This window comes from Cnephaeus nilssonii, assembly GCF_951640355.1.
Source record: "Cnephaeus nilssonii genome assembly, chromosome: 5".
Taxonomy (NCBI): domain Eukaryota; kingdom Metazoa; phylum Chordata; class Mammalia; order Chiroptera; family Vespertilionidae; genus Cnephaeus; species Cnephaeus nilssonii.
Genome location: NC_137076.1, coordinates 34,017,826 through 34,040,471, shown reverse-complemented (window position 1 = coordinate 34,040,471; position 22,646 = coordinate 34,017,826). Strand labels below are relative to the sequence as shown.

General features: G+C 39.0%; 1 protein-coding gene across 9 annotated transcripts in view; it reads right to left on the bottom strand.

Annotated features, from left to right (window-relative positions):
* Nucleotides 1–22,646, bottom strand: part of HMBOX1 (homeobox containing 1) — a 192,782-nt gene that overhangs the window by 165,068 nt on the left and 5,068 nt on the right. The window contains exon 1 of one of the 9 annotated variants that reach the window (XM_079773344.1): nt 6,607–8,722. The exons of the other annotated variants lie outside the window; for them this stretch is intronic. The gene's annotated coding sequence lies outside the window, so the exon portion shown is untranslated. Of the gene's footprint in view, nt 1–6,606; nt 8,723–22,646 lie in introns of those variants that run through there. 9 annotated transcript variants of the gene reach the window in all.

The following is a 22,646-nucleotide window of genomic DNA, read 5'->3' as shown; positions in this document are numbered from 1 at the left end:
CACAGCGGGAGAAGCTCCCGCCACCACCGCTGCACTTGTCAGCCATGAGCCTGGCTTCTGGCTGAGTGGCGCTCCCCCTGTGAGAGTGCACTGACCACCAGGGGGCAGCTCCTGCGTTGAGCTTCTGCCCCCTGGTGGTCAGTGCGCATCATAATGACCAGTCATTCTGCCGTAATGGTCACTTAGGCTTTTATTATATAGATTACTATTTCATCTACTCATTATTTTACAGAACTTGGCAGTCTTTCAAAAAATAGACAGATGAAGCCTTTTCTGAGACTCTTCTCTTAAAAGTCAAAGCAGAATTAAAAACTTTCCTTCTCTTTGCTTCTAATACCACCTTGGGCATATTCCTATTATGGCAGTAGTCATATCACTTGCTTCATTTATATTCCTATCTCATCAGACAGTAAACCTTATAAAGTTCGGGGGCTGAGTTTCATTCATTTTGTGTTTTTTTCCTAAAATCTAAGCACAGTCTTAAGAATAATGTGTACTCAATATATGTTTGTTCATTAATTTCTTTGAGGAAATATTTAGGCATGAGAACTTGAATACATGCTTACATGGAACCATTAAATTAGATAAAGTTCATAACAATCCAACCATACAATATCTTGCCTTAACAGATATGTTGTCTTCCATTATGTCAGCACAAAATAGTGATGGGATAAATTTCAAAAAGTGCCAAAATAACTTAGTCCCTGACACATATTTCAAGTACAAAGAATAGCATGTACTTAAACCGTCCTCCTCTCCAGAAAAAAAGAGCTTAAGTTAAAATTCCACTGGAGTGAAGGTCACCTAATATGTAGAACAAAGTAGCTATCAATCTTTATTTATAACATCACTATGTCATTTAAAGGGTACATAAAGATGGTGTATGGCATACCATCCTATATAATAAAAGGCTAATATGAAAATCAACCGAATGGCAGAACGACAGTTCGATATGACATGCACTGACCAGATGCTCAATGCAGGAGCTGCCCCCAGGCTCACGGCTGGCAAGCGCAGTGGCTGTGGCAGGAGCCTCTCCTTGCCTCCACAACAGCTCTAAGGATGTCCAACTGCCGGCTTAGGCCCGCTCCCCTAAGCCAGCAGTTGGACATCCCCTGAGGGCTCCCAAACTGCAAGATGGCGCAGGACAGCCTGAGGGACTCCCCCACCCCCCGAGTGCACAAATCTCATGTACTGGGCCTCTAGTATACATATAAAAATATTAAATTATTTCCAACACTCTTATTTTGTATCAATCTTTTATTGTTTTGCTTAGAAAGAAAATTCCTGAGATGAGCTATTAAAAAACAGAAAAAAAAAAGATTTTATAGAAAATACTTATGGCAGACTTTGCTAAATGCTTTTTGAAAAAAAATTTTTAAAACTGACAAAACTCTGATATTTTCTGGCCTATGAGATAGAGGTAGATAGGGTTTGTCAAGTCCAAGCATAACTATGATAGTTAACATAGAAAATAGCATAGGGATTTCCCAGATTTTATTCCAATTTTTTCAAATTAATAAAACAAAAATAAAAACATTTTGTCTTTTCTGACAAAATGTTTTAGTCAACATAACAACTGATAACACTAACAGAGCACTAAGTATTTAGCAGGCACTAAATCCATTTGCTTTATACCAAGTAACTCATTTAATCCAACTCTATGAAGCAGGTGACAGTATTAACTAGTTAAAAGATCATAGAGCTTATAAGCAACAGCTCCATTATTCAAATTCAGATAACCCAACTCCAGAATCTATGCTTTCAACCAGTACGCTCCCCTAATTATATTCCACACACAGCCAATACATGTATGTCTCTATGATGGGTGTGAACAAATATGAGTATAAGTAAATGTGTGTGTCTATACTGAATTTGAACTAACACCAAAAATTCTCATAATAATGAAACCGGTAATTTATTCAAACTTTAAGTAGATATTGCTTGGGGTTTTAATTTACAAGTAAATCTAAAGGGCTTATCAGTTTGGTGTGAAGAAGTCTGTCTTCCAAGCCCCCCTCCCCCGCCCCAGCTGCTTTGTTCATAGTAGGAACGTAGAGATTTGATGAATGACTGAATAAACAATATAAATAAAAGGTTAACATATAGATTGGAAACTAGAGCTGCTGTCAAGTGTACTTGGCTAATCCTAGAAAAAATATTTTTAAATGCTGTATTTGTTACAATAAACATAATTGTTTATTCATAAGCCAATTTTGTATGCAATACATCTCTAGGCCTAGCTATTGAGAAAACACTGTGTTCTTTAAAATATTTAATATTTAAAAGATCTTTTTGACTAAGGCTTTCATTTTCAAAGTAAGGTAATGTTAACTTTCCCTTTAAATTCATATTTACAGTTACCTTTCAACTCTAAAAAGGATAAACAAAGGCTAAATTTTTCTAACAATGATTTGTGAGTATTCATATTTGCAACAAAAGTAAATAAAAATTCAAATTATTTACTACCTTTCAAAGGTATTTTTTTTTACCAAAAGAAAGTTAAACGGGTGTGTGTATTACTTTAACATCCAAAAACATACACAGGTCATTCAGGTTGTGGATATCCTACATCTTTCTTCTGCATATATCTTCTATCAGGGTTAAGCCTTCACCATAAAAGTAAAGTTAGCGACGACAGGAACATTTAGCAACCAATATTCCATCTGTCACTTACCTCTTTGTGGGTATTTTGATGAAGAAAAATAACTTTCTTGTTTTTTAATTGCCTAATTTTTCAATTTAGAATTGACAGTATAAGAAGTGCTTTAAAAGTTTGGCTAATGTCTTCAGAAGAAGCTCCTGCTGTTTAAAACTGGATTATGGCCCTAACCAGCTTGGTTCAGTGGATAGAGCGTCGGCCTGTGGATTGAAGGGTCCCAGGTTCGATTCCAGTCAAGGGAATGTACCTTGTTTCGGGCACATCCCCAGTAGGGGGTGTGCAGGAGGCAGCTGATCGATGTTTCTCTCTCATTGATGTTTCTAACTCTCTATCCCTCTCCCTTCCTCTCTGTAAAAAATCAATAAAATATATTAAACAACAACAAAAAAAAGAGTGAGCACCTCCAACTTCCAGGCCTGGATCTGCCACTTTAAAAATAAATAAATAAATAAAACTGGATTATGACTTTAGTAGTCTTCATTGAATTCAGTTACGTAAATGACTTTTAACAAACATCAGAAATACCATCGGCAGACTATTTTTTAATTATTTGTTCACTCATGTCCCACAAAAGTGACTATGTTTTTGAATGACCTCTATTCTACTACTTTTGCACATTTATGATAAGTGAAAGACTGGAAGCATCTTAACTTGGTGTGCGGGTGATAAAATGATGTTTACTAGTAGACACTCAAATGAAGTACATTTAATCAGTTATGGGTTTTGGTAATGAAACAGAGAACATCACTAGAGACCCTACAGAGATAAAGAATAACATAAAAACAACTATATGTCCATAAATTCAGCAACTCAGATGAAACAGACTAACTCCTTGAAATAAATAAACTATCAAAAGAAATAACCTGGCCTGGCTGGCATGGCTCAGTGGTTGCACGTCGATCTATGAAGCAGAAGGTCACAGTTCGATTCCTGGTCAGGGCACAAGCCCAGGTTGAGGGCTTGATCCCCAGTGGGGGGCATGCAGGAGGCAGCTGATCAATGATTCTCATCGCTGATGTCTCTCTCTCTCTTTTCCCCCCCTCCCTCTCTGAAATCAATAAAAATAGCTGATTAGTCCAACAGTTATTAAAGAAATACTCCAACAAAGAAAACTCCAGGCCTGGATGGTTTCACTGACTGCAGGTGGCCAACTTGAAGAAACAGGAAGAGGCAGCATTAAGACAAAGCAGAAACTGTACAATTGTGCTGTCTACTGCAGTAGCCCCTAGCCATGTGTGGTTACTGAGCCCTTAAAATTTGGTTAATCCCAACTGAGATGTGTTGTAAGTGTAGAATATATAATGATTTTGAAGATTTAGCATAAAAAAGAATGTAAAATATCTCATTAGTAATTTTTATACTGATTATATGTTGAAATGGCAATATTTTGCACATACTGAATTAAATGAAAGATGTTAAAATTGTCATCTCTTTTTACCTTTTGAAACATAGTTACTAGAATATTTAAATTTACAAATGTGACTTGCATTTTATTTCTGTTGGACAAAGCTGCTCCAGGAAATTGAGAATGCAAAGTGAAACAATACACCACCAAAAAGATTACTGATATCTTGGAACCTCTGGATCAACTTTAACCCAAAGCCTGTCTTGACTTAGGAATTTTCAGATACATTCATGAATAAATTCCTTCTGTAGTTTTAATTTAGCTTCTGCAGATTTTGTAATTTTGCAACTAACGTATCCTAACCCATAGTCTAATCTAGCAGTATTTTTCTATTGCCACTTTTGAAGAAATACAAATATGTTCTGTAGAATTTTTCTTTGTAGTTCTTTTACTCTATCTGTATGATTATAATTCACCCACTGGCTTTTATAAAGCACTTCTTCCATTACAGGTATTAAAGCATAAACTATTTTCAAATAGTGGAATAAATTCTAAGCAAATAGGTAGGTTATCGCAGAAATAATAATAGAAAAAAAAAGAAATTCTCACTGAAATGAAAATCACATCTTCATTTATTAATTCAAACACTAATGAGGCCCTACTTGGGCTACAGATCTTAAGTAGGTTTCATTGCCACATCATCTGCCCTGGTGCTGTAGTTCAAAGGACACTTATACAGATGTTTGTTGTGATAAAGGAGAATGAAAGTATGTGTTTAGATATTTGCCTCCCTGCAAAACAGTGTCTCCACATAGTTAAAAGTGGGAAAAGATGATTTTGATGGAAGTTAATTTTTTAACCTTTAATGAGTTAAAATTCCTATTGACCATTCTTAAATATGTTATATATTGATCCCAGAATTACAAATTCATTCTTAAGTTCCTAAAAGATTCTACTATATAAGTTCCAGTAATTTTCTCATCTCCACTTTGACAATTTAGGTTTATAAGATTCTAGGTCTAGGACATTAAACTCAGCTATCTCAAGTGTCAAAGATACGCTGGCAAAACAGGTCCCCAAACACACACACCAGGCTATCTGGTTTTAAATAGTGACAATTATTTAGCATCACTCAGCAAACAAAATCTAGGATTATATAAGTACTTTCTGAACTAGGGCTAAAGAACAGAGTAAGGTATGCAGCCACTGGTCTCCTATTTCATTAGTCCTTGTGATTCTTTAAGATAAGCAACACTTTTACCAAGAATTGAAAGACTCCTACTTCAAAACACATCAGTAAGAGAAAGAAAACACAAGCCAAAGGATTAGGAGAAAACCACATAGCTGCTAATTATATATCTGATAAAAGACGCACATATAAAATATGGATATGCAAAGTTAAAAAATCCAATTTAATTATTTCCCAAATAATTCTGATAACATTTAACTTTTTTCTAGTCATTCATTTTTATTGTATTTTATAAAGCATCATTAAACTAATAATTGGAAACAAAAATCAATGTGTTTTGCCACAGACAGTTTGAGGAAACTATTTACATAGCTTTTCCACTATCCTACAATTGGCTACCATACCTACCAGTGTAGGTCAAACTAAAAAAAAAAATTTTTAAACATGCTCTCAGCCCTGGCTGGTGTATCTTAGTTGGTTGGGCGTCAGCCCATGCACTGAAGGGCTGCCAGTTCAATCCTGGTCAGGGTTGGGGGCTCAATCTCCCACATGGGGTGTGCAGGAGGCAGTCAAACTATGATTTTCTCTCATCATTGATGTTTCTATCTCTCTCTCTCCCTCTCCCTCCATCTCTCTAAAATGAATAAAAACATTAACAAAAATTTCTTTCAAATGTTCCAATTACTCTGGTGGTATATTTATCAATGCCAAATTTTAAGGCCTTCTGCATAACCCAGATTTTAATAGATATTCATATATTTTTGTTTTTATAGATTTTCAAGTTTACAACTTAAAGACAAAACTTCAAATTATATAAAATTTAAATTTGAATAAAAATAATTCTAGTTCTTGAACTCGGATAAATTATGATCCTAGAAAAAAATCCTGTAAATCAAAACAAGGCAAGCTGATTAAATACATACATTTCAGAGAGGAAGGAAGAGGGACAGAGAGATAGAAACATCAATGATGAGAGAGAATCACTGATTGGTTGCCTCCTGCACATCCTCTACTGGGGATCCAGCCCACAACCTGGGCATGTGCCCTTAAGCTGGAATCAAACACGGGACCCTTCAGTCTATAGGCCGAGACTGAGCCAAACCATCTAGGGCCAAGCTGATTATATTTTTATTTTAAAATAAAAGTACAAACCAATTCAAACATGTTCCTAGGCCCATTTGGAAATTAATGCAAAAAACTGTATTTATCAATATACGTAAATCATTATTTACACATAATACATGATGTCCCAAATATGTATCAATGAATAAAATCAGGTAATACAATAACCAAGCATACATATATTATTTAAGAAACCTCTACATAACCCTGACCAGTTTGGCTCAGTGGATGGAGCGTCCACCTGCGGACTGGAGGGTCCCAGGTTCGATTCCGGTCAAGGGCAAGTACCTTGGTTGCGTGTACGTCCCCAGTGGGGGGTGAACGGGAGGCAGCTGATCGATGTTTTTCTCTCATCGATGTTTCTGGCTCTTTGTCCTTTTCCCTTCCTCTCTGTGAAAAATCAATAAAATATATTTTAAAAAAAGAAAAAGAAAAAAAGAAACCTCTACATAATCTAAGAGGCAGCAAATGCCTGCAAGACTCAGGATAAAAGCAGAAGAGAACCTGCCTAAGATCCCTTATGGAATACTACTCAGCCCTAAGATGAAATACTGCTATTTGCTGCAACATGGATGGATCTTGAGAATATCATGTTAAGCGAAATAAGTCAGAAAAAGTACCATGTGATTTCACTCATATGTGGGATATAAAATTGAGAACAACACATGTACAAACAAGACAAACTAACAAAAACTCATCGACACATGCCCTGGATGGTTTGGCTCAGTGGATAGAGCGTCAACCTGCGGACTGAAGGGTCCCAGATTCGATTCTGGTCAAGGGCACATGCCCAGGTTGTGTAGGGAACATGCAGGAAGCAGCCAATCAATGATTCTCTCTCATCATTGATGTTTCTCTCTCTCTCTCTTCTCCCTTCCTCTCTGAAATCAATAAAGATACATTTTTTAAAAGGCCAAAAAAAAAAAACCTCATAGACACAGACAACAGTATGGTGGTTACCGGAGGGGAATGGGGATAAGGGGTGGTGGTAACAAGTAATGGGAGTCAAACATGGTGATGAAAGATTTGACTCTGGGTGGTAAACACATAGTGTAATATATAGATGATATATTATAGAATTGTACATTTGAAACCTATATAATTTTATTAACCAACGTCAGCTCAATAAGTTTAATAATAAACAATTTTTAAAAAAGAAAACAAAAAAAGAAAAAAACCATTAACAGAAAGTGCAGGGGAGAAGAGCTAACCTTTTTGCCCAACAACTACAGAAATAGTAATTAACAACTTTATCAACCCTGTGCTAATTCAGCTTAATCCTCTAGCTCAGGGAAGATTAATCATCTATTCAGGTTATATTTCCCACTGGGTGTTGGTTACTAGATAATTCATTAAGATATCTAAACTGCCAGTTTCTGGATTTCTCTGACTAATCTCTGATTATATTCTAAATAACACCATTTTTATTAGGCAATGAGTCAGCTTGCACAAATTCATGTAGCCAAAATTATGCATATATTCTGAAAATTCATATAATCAAAGCTGAAAAAATGTGCTCGTAATACAAAGAATGCACATGTGTTAGAATCAAGTCTTTAACTAGTGAAAACTGAGGAGCTGAGTTTAAGAATTTAAAGAAATATAAGAAATGTTTTGGGAGATTAACCAAAGAACTTATATGCATTCTAGAGCAGCGGTTGCCACCTTTCAGACCTCACGGACCACCAGGGGTTGGCGACTGCTGTACTAGAAGCCTTGTGCACAGATTCGTGCACCAGTGGGGTCCCTCGGCCTGGCCTGTGCCCCCTCGCAATCTCGGACCCTTCGGGGGATGTTGGAGAGCTGGTTTCGGCCTGATCCCCGCAGGCCAGGTCGAGGGACCCCACCAGTGCACAAATCCGTGCACCGGGCCTCTAGTATGCATATAAGATCTCTTCCCGCCCTACCCCCTCTCTCCCCTTCCCTCAGAGATTCATCAGTCTGTTCCATGTTTCCATGCCTGTGGTTTCCACTCCTGCATTAAGCATCTGCCCTCTGGTGGTCAATGTGCATCATAGCTGCTGGTCAGCCAGACACTTAGTCTTTTATATATATAGATATGCATAATCCATGGCCACAGACAAGTGAGGTGAAGGCCTGGAGAGGGAATGGGCGCAGGATGGAGGAGGGAACATTTGTAATATTTTCAACAATAAAGATAAATTTTTAAAAAATGTTTTGGTAAAAGGAGACTGGTGATGGGGTTTAATATGCAAAAGTTCAGATGAAGGTAATTTTGAAATTACAGAGGACAATCATGGAAGTTAGCCTGCTTAAAATAGTTGTTAAATAGGATAATGCCAGCTGGGACCAGTTTTTGAAACACACACAAAAATGATTAAATATCTTCCTGAGAGGAACTGGAACCCAGCAAAATAACTAGCTTCTAGATAGAGGGACTTCCTATTTATCCCAAATAATCAAAGGTCACTGAAATCCTATCACCAAAACATGTAAATCAAGAGTGATTATTACTATTCTCTTTCTAAGGCCACTCGGCATCATCTCTGTCCTTTCTCCTCCATGATGTCCTCACAAATCCTACCAATACGGGGAAAGAGAAAACTCAGTTGTAATATAACATTTTCTAATGCTTGCAAGTTTTTAAAATTCGTCTGCTTTTGGTGTATGTGGGTTCTTTCCTTTTTTGCTTGTTCATTTATTTAAAAAATAGCTTTCAGTGAACTTATTTTTAGAATAATTCTTTTTAATAACAAAAAAAGCCTTCAATTCCTTATTGCTCATATAGCTCTTAGCCAACCTCCACCTAATCAAGCATCACAATCAACCACAGCCTTCTAGAGTTCCCTTTTAAAACAAAGTGACATGAGATGTTAAAGACTACTAGTTCATATACTCCACTGTGTCAAACTAAGAGTAGGTTGGTTTGTTCCCTCACTGTTTACAACAATTGTTTTTGCAGTTGTAGATTTGATTATATATTATCTAAACCAACAAAGTATCAGTATGAAGAATTGTTTCTATAAAAACTAAGTTGAAAAAAATAGATGGAATCTGCCCTGGCCGGTGTAGCTTAATTGTTTGGTCCCATGCACCAAAAGGATGCCAGCTCGATTCCTGATCAGGGGCATATGGGAGGCAGCCGATTGATGTTTCTCTCTCTCTCTCTCTCTCTCCATTCCTCTCTCTCTCTGAAAAAATAAAATAAAAATATGGAATCTTTTATTATAGATTTACTTTTAAAAAGAAAATACTGCCCTAGCCGGTTTGGCTCAGTGGATAGAGCATCGGCCTGCAGACTAAAGGGTCCCAGGTTCGATTCCGGTCAAGGGCATGTACCTTGGTTGTGGGCTCATCCCCAGTAGGGGGCATGCAGGAGGCAGCTGATTGATGATTCTCTTTCATCGATGTTTCTAACTCCTTATCCCTCTACCTTCCTCTCTGTAAAAAATCAATAAAGAATATTTTAAAAAAAGAAAATACTAACTGATTAGATGTGAAGATTACTGTAATAGACTTGGAGAAAATAAAAAATATTAAGATTTGACTCACAGGTTATATCATAAATGTCTAAGTTCTCCCTCCATTTAAAGACATCAAAATTTGAAATCATAAATAATACTTTATGGATATAGTTTATGCATGAAAATCTGATGCAGAATGCCAGTCTAGAGACTCATACCCCAGAAGTGGCCCTAGATCATGGTTTCTTGACCCTGGCACTATGAACATTAGGACTAGAGAATTCTTTCTTGGGGGTGGGGGTGGGGAGTAGGAGCAATACTGTCCTGTGAATGGAAATAATGTTTTACTGAATCTCTGGCTTCTCTACTACTCACTAAAGGGCAACAGAATCACCAGCCTGTTGTGACAATAAAAAATGTCTCAAACACTGCCAAATATACCTCAGGGGGTAAAATCATTCAACTGACAACCACTGCCCTGTATCATATAATTGATTAATATATGTATATTTATGTGTTTCCTTTAAAGTAAAATGCTTAAGTAATCTGCTTTTAATGATTATTGCTATAACCAACTTTTTTGATTAATTGATCTACTAGTTCAAATTAAGTCATTTAAGATGGCTGTTCTATACTTAGGAAGAAAGAAAATTAAAAAAAAAACACACCTTAATCTGGCAAAATGCCAAATAAAATAGCTTTACTTTATATATGATAATATTCCCATTGTTTCCACATTTTTTCCTGAGATCAAGACAAAAGCACAGGATTACTGGGTAGGTGAGAGCAGGGAGAGGAGAATAAAGAAGCAGCAAGGGGAAAAATAAATTTAAGAAACAATTTCCAGATAACTGGAGAAGCAACATAGAAGAAAACACTATCTCTTGCCTACACAGTCCTATTCACAGCAACATTTACTACAGACTCATTCAACATCAGTAAGAGAGGTTCCCACACATAAACTCCAGAAATCTTAAATGTCTAATGTCAGCTGAATGTTTATAACAAATTATGATTCCCTCATTTAAGATGCTCAAAAAAAAAATAAAAAAGGTGAGTCTTTATGTACTGACACCATTATATATTGTTAAATAAAAATAAGTTGTAGTGTGATACAATTACAAAAGTAGGCACTGAGAATATAATTTATACATGCAAAGGAAAAGATCAGATAGTAAACCAAATCGTTAATAGCATTTATCCCTGGGGTGTCAGAAGGTTTTTTCCATAATTGTCACAACAACCTTCCCTTCACAGATGCTCTTCTAGAGCCTTGACACTTCCTCTTTCAAGAGGCGGAGTCTGCATTCCCTGCTCTTGAACATGGACAGGCCAGCATGACTGCCTCAATAAACAGAATGCAGCAGAAGGAACACTGTGGTTTTCAAGGCTAGGTCATAAAAAGTGATATGGCTTTCTTTCTCTTTTGGGACACCTTCCTTTGGAGCCCTGAGATACCATGACGAAGTCCAGCTATCCTTAAGCCACCACACTAGTGACCACACAGAGGCAGAGAGAGGTACCTAAGAAGCTGAAGCTGACCTAGCCCTCAGTTATTTGAGTTCTCCCAACTTGGACATTAGACACGAGTGAGCTAGCTTTCAGATAATTCCCGATGAGAAACTCCAAGTGAGAACCTCTTAACGGAGCCCACCCCCAGAACCCAGAGAAAGAATAAAATGATTGTTGCTTTAGTCTACTAACTTTGGGGGTAGTGTGTTATGAGCAACAGAACACAGGGATGAAACGTGTCAGGAAGAGGAGAGGACAGCTAAACTTACTTTATATATATTTCTTTATTCCTTGAATTCTTTTCTCTGTAATAACTTTATAATTGCGATTTTTAAGTCCCTAGATCTCCTGAACCTAAAATTTCTACCTATTATCTACCCCAACCATTTTATATATATATATATATATATATATATATATATATATATATATATATATATATATAATTGATTTTTTACAGAGAGGAAGGGAGATAGAGAGAAACATCGATCAGCTGCCTCCTGTACACCCCCACCTGGGGATGTACCCTCAACCAAGGTACATGCCCTTGACTGGAATCGAACCTGGGACCCTTGAGTCTGCAGGCCGATGCTCTATCCACTGAGCCAAACCGGTTTCGGCTACCCGAACCATTCTTTTTTTTATTTCATGTGTGTGTTAATCCTCACCCAAGGATATTTTTCCATTGATTTTTAGAGAGAGTGGGAGGGATGGGGAGAGACAGAGCGAAACATCAATGAGAGAGAGAAACATCGAATATCGTTGCCTCCCACAAGTGCCAGAGGATCAGGGCTGGGGATTGAGCCTGGATTCAATGTGCCGTTGACCGAATCAAACCCGGGACTCTTTAGTCCACAGGCCTGCTCTCTATCCACTGAGCCAAACCAGCTAGGGCTACCCTGATCATTCTTAACCACTGTCATTGGTACCAGCATTTTACAGCAAAAAATATTTGTCAGGAACTTAGAGTTGGTAATCTATCTAGTGCTAAGTACTATTTTTTTTTATGGTGGATCAGAGGAATGACTGAACCAAGAGTAACTTGGATATAGTATTGACATCTGTACCACAAGGTTGAGTCCTCTTTCTGATCCTATCAAAATCAAACTGTGAGCTTCTTAAAGTCTAGGCCCATGTCTTACTCCTATGATATGTAACCAAAATTGTTTAGATGAATGATAATTAATAAATGAACTCTGAAAATTACAGGAGGAAGATAAAGAACATAAAAGGAGGAGAAGCCAAAAGGAGACTCAAGGACCTTACATTTCAACTAAGAATCCAATGAAATGAAAACTAAAATATTTAAAATGTGATACACCTTACAAGTAAATCCCAAAAAAATTATATATGCTTGCAACTGAGTACATAAATACAGCGTATATATGGAGTAAATGACTGGTCCAAATGTGACAGGGCTCACTGGAAAAGGTCTCCTCAGAGACAGAAGACTTTAAGTAGGTTTTATTAAGAAGGTTTTAACTGGCAAGATAAGGATATACAAGCATATTAATACTTTGCTGACTGGTCACGAGATAACTCGTGTCTGCACTTATATTAAAGAAAGCAATTTTAAAACTCTACACTGCTTTCAGACCTTAAAGTTACTTCAATTACAAGTGCACACACAGTTGTCTTGTGACGGGTCAGCAAGGTGTTAAGTGGGGAAAGTAGCAAATACCAATAAATAAAGGCTGATAATATATAACAGGAAGAAAGGTAATTTACTTGAATGTAACAGAGAAAAAATATCTTTAGGAATAAGAAAGTAGGATGCTAGGTAAGGGAGGGAAAAAATGTTAGAGAAACTTTAAAAGACACAGGTATTAAAAATTGGAATGTTACACAATTCGAACTAAGGTACAGTACCTTCTTAAATGATTTGATAAAAAGTGTGGATGAAAATTATTCTAAGGGTACTATGCACTATGGAGTAGAGTAGGAAAGAGACAGGAAGGCCAGTTTATTGCTGCAATCATCTCAGCAAGAAGTGATAAGCATGGCAACTACTCATGTAAAAAGGAAGAGTAGTACCTAAGAGATGTGATGGTGAAAGGATCAGCAGAACACTGATGATGAGTTAATGGGAAAGGAGAGAAGTACAAACGCAAAGTACTAAAAGGGTAATTTAAAGGTTTTAAATCTAGGAACTTCAAGACCAGAGTAATTCTTAGTAGGTAAAGAAAAGAATAATGGAAGAAAGAAGACCTGGATAGAAAAGAAATTTAAGAGGAAATAGGCATTTGCATCAAATGCAGCTAAGGCCTACAAGAGTAAAACTAAAATAAAATAAAAAATTAAATTAACAAACAAAAAAATAAGTAGTAGGAAAGGATTGCTTGCAATGTATACAAATTCTAATGACTCAGCAGGGAGTAAAAACCTTAGAAACAGAAGGACAGGCCAACTAATAATAAGATTTAAAAATTGCTTTAATCTGTGCCAACCACTATTTTAAGCATTTTACTAATATTGCTTCATATTCTCACAACAATCCTATGAGTACTATTATTTATCTCCAATTTTCAAATGGAGAAACTGAGACAGAGCAAAGTCTACTCAAAGTTACAAAGTAAGTTATGGAGGTCAGATTTGCACCTAAATAGTCCAGCTCCAAATTTTATGTTCTCAACTAGCTCAATATTCTAGGATCAATTAAGACTGAAAAGAATGATGCCAGACATTAAAAAAAAGGGCGAGGAATTAATTTGTGAGAGCAAAGATTCAAGAGATGGTTGAAGCAGAAACCGGTTTGGCTCAGTGGATAGAGCGTGGGTCTGCGGACTGGAGGGTCCCATGTGGCTCAGTGGTTGAGCATTGACCCAGGAACAAAGAGGTCACAGTTAATCAGATTCTGGTTAGGGCACATGCCCTCGTTGCAGGCTCGATCTCCAGTAGGGGGCATGCAGGAGGCAAGAGATCAATGATGTTCCTCTCTCATCGATGTTTTTATCTCTCTATCCTCTCCCTTCCTCTCTCTTTAAAAAACAATAAAAACATATTCCAAAAATAAAAAAGAAAATGAAATGATGATAAATCATTACAGACTAGATGTTTGGGGCATAATTCCAACCATTAAGTATAACATCTAGAAAAATAGCCATGTTTAACCAAAACATAGGTCACTGCACAATTTACTGGCAAAGCAATTACAGAGAATGTTTAACATAAGGAAGGTAACTGCCACGGAGGAAATATTCCAACTTACAAGCAGGTATTTAAGATTACCAAGTCCTCTAACATAGAGCCAAGCACATAGTAGCATCTCAGTAGGTATTATGCTTCCCAAATATTCTGAGGAACACATCAATTATCTAGTACTAGAGGCCCGGTGCACGAAATTCGTGCATGGGGGGGGGGTCCCTCAGCCCAGCCTGCACACTCTCCAATCTGGAACCCCTTGAGGGATGTCCGACTGCCCATTTAGGCCCGATCCCACAAGGATCGGGCCTAAATGGGCAGTCGGACATCCCTCTCACAATCCAGGACTGCTGGCTCCAAACTGCTCGCTTGCCTGCCTTCCTGATTGCCCCTAACCGCTTCTGCCTGCCAGCCTGATCACCCCCTAACCACTCGGCTGCCAGCCTGATTGATGCCTAACTTCTACCCTGCCAGCCTGTTTGTCCCTAACTGCCCTCCCCTGCAGGCCTGGTCACCCCCAACTGGTCTCCCTGCAGGCCTGAGTCCCCCCCAACTGCCCTTCCCTGCAGGCCCGGTCGCCCCCAACTTCCCTCCTCTGCCGGCCTAGTCACGCCTAACTGCCCTCCCCTGCAGGCTTGATCACCCCCAACTGCCCTCCCTTGCAGGCCTGGTCCCTCCCAACTGCCCTCCCCTGCTGGCCATCTTGTGGTGGCCATCTTGTGTCCACATGGGGGCAGCCATCTTTGACCACATGGGGGCAGCCATCTTGTGTGTTGGAGTGATGGTCAATTTGCATATCACTCTTTTATTAGATAGGATGTTTATGGAAAACGCATATCCCTTGGCCCATCTAAGATTTTTAAGAATATGAGGGTGGAGCTCAGGAAACTAAAATTTTAATATATTTTCCAGGCAAATCTTTTGCACAAAAGTTGAGATGCACTGCCTTCCTCTGTTGCAGCCTAAGTGTTAGAATTCTGTGACTCCCCAACTGTTTATCTCATCTCCTGTGGCTTTGTAATCTTACTCGGATCTTCTAGCTTCTTTAGTTGCCTATGTGCTTATTCACTTGTGCTTATTTCTAAAATCTCAGTCCTGGTTTAATAACCTAATCCAGACCTGGCTTTGAAGTTTTTAGCCCTGAAACCCATAACAACTCCAATACTAACATAGAGAGAAAAAAAGTTCCAGTTCCTTTCCCTGACATCATGGAGCTTTTGTTAAATATAACATACTAGTGGCCCGGTGCATGAAATTCGTGCATGGGGGGGAGCAGGGGAAGGGTGTCCCTCAGCCCGGCCTGCACCCTCTTCAATCTGGGACCCCTCAGGGGATAATCGGCAGTTGGACATCCCTCTCACAATCCAGAACTGCTGGCTCCTAACCCCTCGCCTGCCTGCCTGATTGCCCCTAACTGCTTCTGCCTGCCAGCCTGATTGTCCCTAACTGCTCCCCTGCTGGCTTGATTGCCCCTAACCACCTCTGCCTCGGCCCTGCATCCAGGACCCAGGATTCCCTCCTCCAGCTGACCACAGGCACCCAGGATCCGGGCTTCCCTCCCTCTGGTCAGCCATAGGCGCCCAGGCCAGCTGCAGCCGCAGGGATGGTGGGCAGGTGGCTTCACCTGGGCTGCAGCCGCAAGTGCTGGCGCCTGGGACCGTGGGGTGGGCAGCTTCTCTGTCTCCCGGGCCACAGCCAGCTGCAGGTACTGGTGCCCGCGACTGTGGGCTGGGTGGCTTCTCCGTCCACCAGGCTGTAGCCAGCCGCAGGTGCTGGCGCCTGGACCGCAGGCAGGCGGCTTTTCCGTCTTCCCTGGGATATAGTGTGGGCGACTTCTCCAGCTGGCTGCGGCCTGGGATCATGGGGCAGGCAGCTTCTTCGTCTCCCAGGCCACACCCAGCCTCAGGCAGTGGGGCCCGGTTTTTCCATCTCCCCCAGAACATGGGGCAGGCGGACATGAGGCTTCTGCTGCTGGCTGTGGCCTGGGATCACGGGGCAGGTGCCTTCTTTGTCTCCCAGGGTGCAGCCAGCCTCAGGCACTGGGTCCTGGTTTCTCCATCTCCCCCAGGAAGTGGGGCGGGCAGACATGGGGCGGGTGGCTTCTGCTGCTGTCTGCAGCCTGGGATTACAGGGCAGGAGGCTTCTTCGTCTCCTGGGCTGCAGCCAGCCTCAGGCACTGGGGTCCAGTTTCTCCGTCGCCCCCAGGACGTGGGGCAGGCAGACGTGAGGCTTCTGCTGCTGGCTGCGGCCTGGGATCACGGGGCAGGTGGTTTCTTGGTCTCCCTGGCTGCAGCCAGCCTCAGGCGCTGGCGCTGGACTTCTCTGACTCCCACAGGCCTGGAGAGGCTGGGGGGCGGAGCTGACGCCATCTTTTCAGGTTAATTTGCATACTCACTCTGATTGGCTGTTGGGCATAGCGGAGTGACGGTGATTTGCATGTTTCTCTTTTATTAGTGTAGATTAGTGTAGATGGTGTTGAATGGACACTGGACTGACTCAATATGTTAATTCTTAAGTTGCCAGATCTGTGAAGAATTTGTCCAGGATGAATGACATTTTCTAGGAAAATAGCTGTCATCATAGACAATGTCTTATGAGAATCTTACAGTTTCTGGACTAGTGAAGGAGGGACTTCTAAGATGTCTCTCTCTTTTTAAAAAAATTGATTTAGAAAGAGAGAGGAAGGGGGAGAAAGAGAGACATCTATTTGTTGTTCCACTTACTTATGCGTTCAATGGTTGATTCTTGTATGTGCCCTGACCAGAGATTGAACTCGCAACCTTGGCATATCAGGACGACACTAATCAACTGAGCTACCCAGCCAGAGCTCTAAGATGTCTCTTGACACCAACAATGAGACAAACAGTGGCCAAAAGGTTGTCTACTTGATATGAGGTAGAACAACAACAACAAAAAAGCCTTTTTATTCTACCAGAGATACTCCTTGATAGCAACAACTAGGACCCTAAAAGAATGGCTCTACATTCTTCCATGCTTTAGCAGATCTGTGTGTGAGTTGCTTGTAGAGACAGAATATTCATGGCTCTAGTGCTACCTCTGGTTCTCTTTTCTTAATCCTGACTAGTTTCACAGTCCCACTTTGTCATCTTTCTGGTTTGCCTGAGATGACTAACATAACAACTAACACGAAATTATACTGGGAGACTTTTGACATTTCCTGCAAATTATCTGATCCTTCAAGAAAAGGATTAGCCCAGCCGGTGTGGCTCAGTGGCTGAGTGAGACCTAGGAACCAAGAGCTCATCGGTTCAATTCCCAATCAGCGCACATGCCCGGGTTTTGGGCTTGATCCCCAGTAGGGGCTGTTCAGGAGGCAGCCAATAGATGATGTTTTTCTCTCATTGAAAAAAAAAAAAAAATCAATAAAAAATTTATTTTTTTAGCCCTAACCAGTTTGGCTCAGTGGATAGAGCATAGGCCTGTGGACTCAAGGGTCCCAGGTTCGATTCCGGTCAAGGGCATGTACCTTGGTTGTAGGCACATCCCCAGTAGCGGCTGTGCAGGAGGCAGCTGATCAATGTTTCTCTCTCAACGATGTTTCTAACTCTCTATCCCTCTTCCTTACTCTATGTAAAAAAACAATAAAATATATTTTAAAAAAATTTTATTTTTTTAAAAAAAGGATTAAATCCAACTCATCTTTGTATCCCAGAGTACACACCAGTAAACATGCACTGCTGGACTTGACATGTTTAACTGAGTTTGCCCTGTTCAACCCCTGCAAACCTCCTCATATAGAGTACCCAAAAGCATTAGCTTCATAACAGATTACTTGCCCCTGTGCCTTACTGGCCAAGGTCATGGAATAGGAATAGACATATAACTCATGGTCATGCCATGCATTCAGATTTCTCTGTCCAACTGAGCCAAAGTAAGCACACTGTCACCACTAAGAGATAAGCTTTAGTTGAAAGAGCAGTTCCAAATCCACCTGCAAGTCAGTTACCGATAAAAAAAACAACAACAAAACAACAACAATAGCAAGGCAAATATAAGTGGAAGGGAGAAGTGAGAAAGGGAGATGAAGCAGGCATGGAAAAAAAAAGGCAAGACAAGAAACCATACATCCCTAAAATGAGAGACAGAGAGAACTAGCTTCTCAGATTCCAGACAGTTCTCCCATTCACACAAAGTCTAGTTCTTTATCAACCCAAAACAGCTGGATTCCTCTAACAACCTCTCCTGGAAGCTAAACAATTCATGATTAAAGCACTTAAATTAAAAAAACATGTATACCAAGGTAAATCAAAAGCTGGTTAACAGCTAAATCCAAAGAGAAAAACAATTGTACCACAAAGAAAGTACTAAAATCTCAGGTAGCCACAAAAGCTCTCTATATATGAATGACTTATCAAGAAGTACCACTAATACTTATCATATTCTGGTCAGTGAAACAAATTAGAATTTAATTGATCTTTTCAAAATAAATTATCAGTGTGACAAATAAAAAATTGTTTCAAACCCAAAGGAGATATACCTGTTGATATATTTGAAGATATTTTATTAGCTGTCTAAAGCAGACCTTCGTTGTTTGATGGTTTGTAATAATCAGCAGTATGTTGGATTAGCAGCCTCATCTTTTATAAGCTTTATAACTCATACAACTAATAGAGAGGAGACAAACAGCCCTGTAACTAATTTTCAACTTGATGGTCCTTTGTTGTACTTAGACTAACAATAGTCTCAAGATAACCTTTTATTTTCCTCTAAAAGATCCTTTCTCTGAAAATAATCTTTGAACTGATTTTGAAGTGAGTTCTCCTACAACAAATCCAAAATAGAACTCAACATGAGCTCACAATTAATTAATTTGACAAATTTGCTTCAACACTGTCAAAGACCAAACTAATGTCAGAATAACTGTAATTCCAGTCACCTATTACAGATGCCGGCATACTTCCTCTCTGGCAAGAAATATATAATTTAAACCTTAAATTCATTTAAATCTTTCACATTTTATTTATAGAAGTTTTCAATATTACTGTTAATTTAGCCTTAAAAAGCTTAATGGGTACTAATAAGACCTCAAGTAAAGCTTGCAAATTTTTATATTTTTAAAACAGGAAAAGTTTAATTGGAATTTTCCATAATGCACGATGTGTCAAAAGAATTTCTGAACGACTACAAAAGGCAAAAGAGTGAAATTACTGATCCAATAATTAAATTTTTCTCCTTAGCTATACTGACAAAACAGAATTATGAATAAGGGAGGAATTATTCAATCTCTGTGGTGACAGAATAGTTCTGTATCTTGATTGTGGTGGTTACAGAATCCCCACATGTGATAAAATGGCAGAGAACTATACACACACTGTACCAATGTCAATTTCCTGGTTTTAATATTGTACTAAAGTTATGTAAGATATAACCATTAGGGGACACTGGGTGAAAAGTACACGGCCCTCTCTACTATTTATACAACTTTCTGTGATTTATAATTACTTCAAAGGTAAAAGTAAGCAAACAATTCATGAGTTCACTTAATGATAACAAAAATACCATATAAAAAGCAAATTAACCTAAATACCCTCCCTGTTGCCAGGCCAGTGTAGCTCAGTGGTTGAGCGCCAAAACAGGAGCCTAGAGATCATGGTTAGATTCTGGGTCAGGGCACATGCCAGGGATTTGCGCTCAATTCCCAGTAGGGGGCATGCATGAGGCAATCAATCAATGATTCTCTCTCATCATGGATGTTTCTCTCTCTCTCTCCCCCTTTCCCTACTCTCTCTGAAATAAATACATATTTTAAAAAATAATAATAATAAATAAATAAATACCCTCCCTGATTAGCAAACTCAAAAACTGAAACCTAACCAAGTAATACAAACAAACTTACATGGTCAATAACAGAGAGAAGATACCTACTAAAAATGCTGTCAACTAAACATTCTATTTCAAAAAATGGAACTTAAAATTGGAGTAACCAATTACTGTGCTCATTAAATAATTCTTTGTTTTAGAGAAGAAGACCAGGTCATTTGATGCTTACAGTGCATTAGAAAATAAGCAATACATATATATTTTTTTATATTGCTACTAAAGGCCTGGTGGGGTACAGCCAGCCGGGGCGGGGGTGGGGAGTGGGGGTGGCAGGGGAGGGCCGGCTGGGGGCAGGGGCCGCAGGCATCGGCGGCCGGCCCCCTGGTCAAATTCCCTGTTGAACTCCCAGTCGAAATCCTGGTGGAGGGGACAAATTGCCTATTGGCCTTTTATTATATAGGATACTTTATTTAAAGGAAGAAACTTTTTTTGTTAATCCTCACCTGAGGATATTTTTTTCATTGGTTTTTAGAGAGAGTGGAAGGGAAGGGACAGAGGGAGAGAGAGAGAGAGAGAGAGAGAGAGAGAGAGAGAGAGAGAGAAACATCGATGTGAGAGAGACACAACGGCTGGTTGCCTCTCATATACATGTGCCCTGAAGGAGACTGGGGATCAAACCTGCAACCCAGGTACATGCCAAGACACTTTGGTGCTGAGCGGACGCTCTAACTACTGAGCACACCAGCCAGGGCAAGGAAGGAACTTTTTTAAAAGGGGAAAAAACCTTGAAGAAATTTATATTTAACCTTAGACCTATCACCTTTGGAGGGAAGTGGCATCGTATTGAAAAGCATGATATAGTATTCTAAGTAAGATCATGCCATCTTTTCAGAGAGGTCTGCTTTAGAAAAGAGTGTACAGCAACTATTCTTGTCCTGAGTGGTTCTAAACTGCTACTATGTAAAACTAAACATAGGCTATCTTTGACTTTAAAAAAAAGCATTTTCAACCAAATAAAGATAATATTCAGAATAGCTGCTTTCAAGTTGTCCACAATGAACAATTATGTTCCATGAAGGTAAACGCTGGCTAAATTAGTGGTTGCAAACCACAGTCATAATATAACATCCTACAAAAATTACACTCTAAAGTCTGAACTTATACCTTAGCTATCATCCTGCTGCTCCTATACAATAGTTTTGGTAACATTTATCCTTGTGAGGCTCAGTTTAGTAAAAACAGGACATTCTTTCTCCTTGAGAGGAATGAGACACAGATATAAATCACTGTATGTGTATCATCTACCACTCTAGAAAACCAAATGAAGCAGTGCATAAGTGTAAACATTAGTATGTAAATAAAATAGAAGTTTGTCTAAAGTGGCTTCCAGATCATACAATGCAACTATTCAATTGTCCCAATAGTAACTTAAAGAAAACACATTACTTGAAATGGAGTGAGAATTCAGATTTGTGGGGAGGAAAGTAAAAGAAAGTACACAAAGTTAATAGATATTTAATGAAGTTAGATGAGAAGATATAACAAAATTGCTGTATCAAGGGGAAATCTAGGTTAGAAACCTAGGAAAATGTGTTAACATGGCTAGGAAAGTAATTTTTTAAATTGTAGCCTGAATTAGTCAATAATCTAACTAGTATTACTCTGTATTTTGGTAGAGAAAATAAAAGCCAGAATAGCAAAATATACCATCATTTTTATACAGCAATGTGCTTTAAATTTAAAGTTCACAATTAATTCTTTATTTTTGAAGATACTACTAACAAATGCAACCTTCATAGACTAATGTCCAACCTTCCTTATCCATGCTACAGAGTATTTGGTTTGGTCTACCAGTAGTTTGGCATGGCTAAGGGTCTGAGATCAGTAATCACAAAATGTAAGGCAGGAACCAGAACATAAAATTATCTGTTATAGCACAATTATAATAGTTAACATTTATGATGTGCCAAAAGCATTCTAAGGATTTAACAGCATTCTAAGGGCTCACAATAATTCTATGAAGGAGTATTTATTTCCATTCTTTAGATGAGGTAATTGAGGCAGAGACAAGTTAAATAACTTGCCTAAGGTCACATAGGTAGTAAGTGGCAGAGGCAGGATATGGACACAGGTGAAATGACAGTTTGGATTTAATCCAAAAGGCTAGAGAGCCATTGAAGGATTCTAGTCGAAGTATGGCTGAAAATAAAATTCACATTTTATTTTAGTAAGATTCCTCACGTAGGGTTGAAGAATGACTATGGAAAAACACTAAAAGCAGGAAGATTAGTTAAAAGACTGATGTGGCAAGCCAGAAACGATGAAGGCCTGAGAATAACAATAGAATGAAAATAAGTGAATAGATAAACATAAAGGATACAAAATCAACTTGGCTTCATGACTGGATGGAGACAGTAAAAATTATTCCATAGCTTGACTGACTAGGCCCAACCCAATAGTAGCTTCATA